Here is a 5665-nt window from a genome sequence, read left to right on the forward strand (position 1 = left end):
TCTATCCATCTATCTGTCTATCCATCGTAAATGAGGGTGTCTTCATCCAACTTGATTCACAAGGTTATATGAGGTCATTTCTGGGAGCTATTTACAGGTAATGTGGTAGCAACAAATGAAGGTATGATGACACCACAGGAAACAGTGTAGGGCAGAGTAAAACAGCCCAGGAGTCGAGAGGAAGCAGGAGGGCTATTTAAGGACACACCTAGGAAGGAGACTGACTCTGAGCCCTGAGAAGAGGTTTGTTTCATCATTAGTTGTTAATGGAAAGTGGGTAAAAATATCTTCTGCACCATCCCAGTTCCCATGATCTATCCTCACTGAGAAAGCTGGCTTACTTTTTCAATAAAGAGATGATTATATAAAAGTACATCCAAGGGACTATTGTTGGGTTCCCTGCTCCTTGTAATGTGACTGGTAAAAATTACACAGTCCAGGGAAGTGACTATATTGACATTTCCTAGGTGCAACACTGTTAAAAATTTTGGACCAGCTTTAAAGAAATTGTCTTTACTTTGGCTAAATGGAGAGACAGTGTTTTTATCTACCAGTGTCCATGTTTTTCTTGTCTGTATCTGCTTCCACAAAGAACAATTATTCACATAAGCCTTTTGGATTTTTAAGACATAATTTACACTTTCCAAGCAACTCTTTATGGCACCAGGTATATTTACAGCAAGAAAAAGAGGGAGGAAATACGCAATGATATCTCTCAGGGCCTCTCCAGCTGCCCTTGAAATCTTAGGTATCAGAGATGCCTAATGGGTCCCTGTAGACCATGCTGACCTGGCTGTATTCAAACTGTGGGGGTGGGAAATCTCCATGAACACATCAGAGTCACACTAATTACAAATATGAACATCTGCTTGATCAATGCACTAGATAAAACAAAGGACTTAAGGAAGCCTGGATAAGAAATTTAAAATTGCATTGTTAGACTGGGTTCGTTCAGAAGGTTCTTAGAGTAATCTACTGGGTGAATTTAAGAATAAGAGAGAAGTTAGATTGGGTAGTACTCAAAAGGAAACAGAGCCATGAGAGATTAAGATTCCTAGAGAAATGAACACTTTGCTAACTGATACAGAAAGTAGCTTTGCAAAAGTAGATAGGGCGTCTTCTACAGTTACTGGACATGTTTCAAAATTGAGACACAAAGAGTTCTTTGAATTTTGAGAGAGAGAAAGGGAGAGGACTGTTTAGAGATATGGTTGCAATGGAAGTGTTGGGCAGTAGGAAAGCTTATCTTTCCAACAGGGTGAGAGGGCTCTGGTATATCCACCAACACAGGTATCAGTGTCTTATAGGTAGTATTTTCAAATACAGACATGTTGGAATGCACAACAGTTCGACTGAAGGCATAGAACCTACAGGTGAGGGTAGTTAAACAATTTTAAGATAGAGAAAAGAGAAGCCAAGCTAAGACTGGTATAAATAACTGAGGCTATAAAAGTGTCTCTGGCCTATAAAGAAATTGAAAATGAAAATGCTATTACAAATAAGCTGCATTGAAAGGCCATGCAGGTTTATTAGGGAATGCAAATAAATGCATGGAGTATTTTACACAATATGAAAATAATGCACACCATTATGTAGATCTGATGTTATCCCCCACAGTCAGTTGGTAGTTTTCTGTAGAGAAAGTGAGCAGTAAATGGTTAACACAGTAGTCCTTAGCAAGACCGGACCATTGAAGAAAATAGTGGGTATCTTCTATTAAAATTAAGGAACTAGGCAAAGCTCCAGAATGTTTTCAAGGGAAGGAACTGGGAAGCATAAGCCTTATAAACGACCGCCACCTTACCGGGACAGGAAGCACGTTATATTCATTTTTAGTCTCCTCTGTGCCTAGTGCAAAGCACAGTGCATAGTTTTTGTTTGGTTACATAATGATTGTGTATGTGTGTTTGTGTGTGTTGTGAGATGTATCAGCAAAATGATTTCCTGTTAATACTAAATTGAAATATTAGTGTAATATCCTTTAAAATTCTCTATTCCTCCCTGCGCTCCTTGCAAAAAAAAAGTCTAAAATGGGAAAAATATAAATGAAAAGAAAGAAAAATAAATTAGAGTAGCAAAAAGACAAGAGAAACCCCATATAAGAATAAGTTTCTGGACAGAAAAAAGTCGCATGAGTAACAGCAGGAGCATTACACACCTCATGAAACAGGATCTGGGAAATCGGGGCAAGGGGTTCAGTGTGAACGTCGATGTTGGCAACAAGAATTCGTCTGCATGCGGAGATTGTGCTGTCATCAACTGCTGTTGTATTTCAGTCTTTCAATTTTCATCTTTTCCCTTTGTACTTTTCCATTAAACAGCACATTATAACTAGATCAGTGGGGGAAGGCAGCCAAAAGAGCAGAACTTATATTTCAAAATGAAAGTTGAGAGTTAATAGCCTAGCAGCAAGCACACTGAGCCACATTTCTGGTGTAGATTCCAAGCTTCTACAGATAGTTCAAGTCTAAGCAGTGACCCACCCAAGCCTGATGATTTTCTCAGTGGTCCCAGCTGGCCCCTGCCACAGGAGGCCCAGTAAATGAACTCTAGCTGTAGCTGCTGCTGCTGCTGCTGGGAACACGGAGAAGCAGCGTTCAGGTTTTGTTCTGTGACAGCAGAGGAGGCACTGTATACCCAATTTAGCTTTCAGCATGATTCCGTTCGTGGAAGACATGGGTAGGTTTAAATCACATTTTCCTGTTATTAACATTCGTAATGCAAATCCCTGTTTTAAAATTAAACATTTTGCTTTAGCATAGATAATTTGTGTTTTCTTGCACAGTGGGGGGTGCGTAGATAACAAATATAGTAGTTAAGGTTGAAATTCCTTGTAATGAGAATGGCTTATGTTTATTAGGTGCTTTCTGTGAGTAAGGCATTAGGTTAAGCTCCTCTCATGCATTATGCTATTTAATCCTAACAAAATTCTAATGAGTTAAATACCATTATAATCCTCATATTAATGAAAGAAACGGAGGTTTATAAATGACTTGCTCTAGTAGCACAGCTGAGATTAAATCCAAATCTTATCTGATGCCTAATCCTGTGCCTTTCCCACAGTATATTGGCTCTCCTTCAAATTGTAAAGGAACTAGAGAGACCTAGAATTTGTTACTAGGGTCTCTCCGGGCAGCACATTAATGTCTTAGGTTAATTTACCATGCTTCTTGGAGAATTTAGTGAAGCTAAGACTCCTTTTGTAGAATCCCTTTCTGTTTCTACCTGGAAAAAAAGAGTGGTCTCCGGTGGGGGCAGAACAAAAGATCTTCAGGGGTATGTGACTATCCATCCTCCTTACCTCTCCGCATTTGATCTACATTTCAAGGCTCAAGTCAGATGTCCTCTTCCCAGAGTAAACTTTTCCAGAATCACCCTGCAAAGTGAGAATCAGCATTCTTTCCTGCACAGTCCCTACCACGCTTGACGCATATTATTTCCTTTCTCTTCTGCGCGTCTCTACAGATTTCTGCAGGGCAACGTCTGCATCTTGTCTGTAGCTTCATTTCCAATTCACAGAAGCGGTCTGAGGAGAGATTGTAGAGCTGAGTTAAATCTTATTTAAAACATTCTGCTTCAATTTCATGTATTTAGCTGTTTTTATTTATGATTTTAAAGTGCCTAAGAGATGAAAAACAAGAAGGAAAGCCAAGTCAATTGATCAATTTTTGTAAAATAATTTGAACCCTGACCAGGTAGGTGCCTTTACCCAGGTGAGTCTTTTGTCACATGATTCCCAGGTGATAGTTCTCGAACTCTGAAGGTTCTGTTTAAATTCACAACAGGGCGGAGAGGTACCATGGGCACCAAGCTTGCTGCTGCTGCCGCCGCCGGGCCAGCCGCTCATCTTTCATGTTTGCCAGAATTAATTCAAGCGGTTACTCAAAGATCATCATCTGTATATTGAGCACTCAGTTGGATAGGGATCAGAAGACCAAGGTGGTTTTCAGGATAGGGAAACTGCAAAGATAAACATAATGGCAAAAGGCTTTGTTTTCAAATGATTCATTTTCTATTAGAGAAGATATTCAGAATTTTCCTCCCACCTATATTTAGCATTTATTTTGGTCTGTCTTATCACAAAAGCAATGTTTATTTATATAACACTTGATGATTTGCAAAACACTATCACACTCATTGATTGCTTTATTTTGTTTTCAAGATAGGCCTCCAACCAGCATCCTGCTCAAGTTGAAGACCAGACGCACTTTGTTATTTCTTGATTCCAGTTCATGGGAATCAGAGGCAACCAATGGAAGGTCCTGCTGATGGCATAGAGAAGAGGCTGATCTTTTGTTATAGATATTAAAGGCACACGTCCTAGGCTATGCTTCTGTAGTGTAGTAAATCAGTCTCTGCTTCCATTTTTAGTTCTTAGCCTAAGGGGAAAATATCTCTTACCTTAAAAATCAGTGGCTATGAAACACGCCAACTCTTTTTCATGTTAGATCAAGGCTTCTCTTTGTGAGCTGTCTTACTGTTGAGATGCTTCACTGCAGACCGTTCTTGCACAGTTTTACCTGACTGTCCTCAAAAAAGTGAATAAAGCAGGGAAGAAGATTTTTGTTATAGTTGTTGTTTTGTTTTTAAGAATGAAAAGCAAAAGACAAATAACTTTGAAAACCAGTAAAAAGCTTTTATAGGTAAATGGTATGGTTATTTGCATTTTCTGTTATCATAGAACCCCCAAATCTATTTCCCTCTAATTGATAAAATTTTCTGGCTTGTGAGAGAAGGGCACGTGCTTCAAGGATCAGTTGAGTAAATTTGATTAGGGTCCAAGAGGCTGATAGAAGATTAATGTTTACCTTCCTGGGACTAGCTGTGCCAGCTCCCTCCCAAAAAGGAAACAAAGCATGATGTAACTCACTGGGTAGAGACAATAAAGATGAGTCCCTCAACCAGTTGGACCCTGAGGCTCACTCACCCTAGTATCAGCACTGTCAATGGGACGATATCCCAGCCAATAATAGTGCAGTCTTAAATTGGAGGGTGGCTCCAGGCCCAACCAGTTCTCTTTGGAAATGGCAGTTAACTCACTGAGCCTTGGGGGTGGGGGTGGGGGTAACATTTTGGAAGAAAACCAGAAAGTTAAGACATATGCTTGCCTCACAAGAATATTCTCTTCCAAAAAAGAAACATGCCATCAGTACAATTACCAACAAAATATTCCCCACCTCCTGAGTCCTAGTAAAGAAGCAGCAGTAATGACAAAGGAAAGGTGGCTCCTCACTTTTCATTAAAAGAGGAACAGTTAAAAGTGAGTATCCAGTTCTTTCAGTTGATTTGTTTTTTCTTTCCAAGACCGAGGAAAGTGAAGAGACTACAAAATGCTATCACTTGAACAGATGGGTAGGTGGGTCACACATTCAGCTCATGAATTATCAGTTGAAAAGTGATAATCAAATTATTTTCATTTTAAAACATCATTTTCTTTATGAGAAATAATATTCTGAAGATGGTGATCTTTTTCTCTCTCATTAGATTCAGAATAAAGACGCTGATAGAGCATGAGCTATTTGGATGGAAATAAGGGAGTCTTTCTTAGTAAGAAGAGGACACCAAATAACAGAAAAAATTTTCTCATAGTTTTGAAAAAATAGGCTATATTTTCTATTGGAACAGGCCCAATTACAGTTCTGACTAAACAGTGCTGAAGACAATT

The 5665-nt window shown here is 39.2% G+C and overlaps 1 long non-coding RNA gene across 1 annotated transcript; it reads left to right on the top strand.

Moving 5' to 3' along the window:
* The first annotated feature begins 1526 nt into the window (after positions 1-1526).
* Positions 1527-4555, top strand: LOC118498815. Its single transcript, XR_004901281.1, has 2 exons — positions 1527-2679; positions 4163-4555. It is a non-coding gene; the product is annotated as an uncharacterized LOC118498815 (long non-coding RNA).
* The last annotated feature ends 1110 nt before the right edge of the window (positions 4556-5665 follow it).

The sequence above is a fragment of the Phyllostomus discolor genome, chromosome 2 (assembly GCF_004126475.2).
Source record: "Phyllostomus discolor isolate MPI-MPIP mPhyDis1 chromosome 2, mPhyDis1.pri.v3, whole genome shotgun sequence".
Taxonomy (NCBI): domain Eukaryota; kingdom Metazoa; phylum Chordata; class Mammalia; order Chiroptera; family Phyllostomidae; genus Phyllostomus; species Phyllostomus discolor.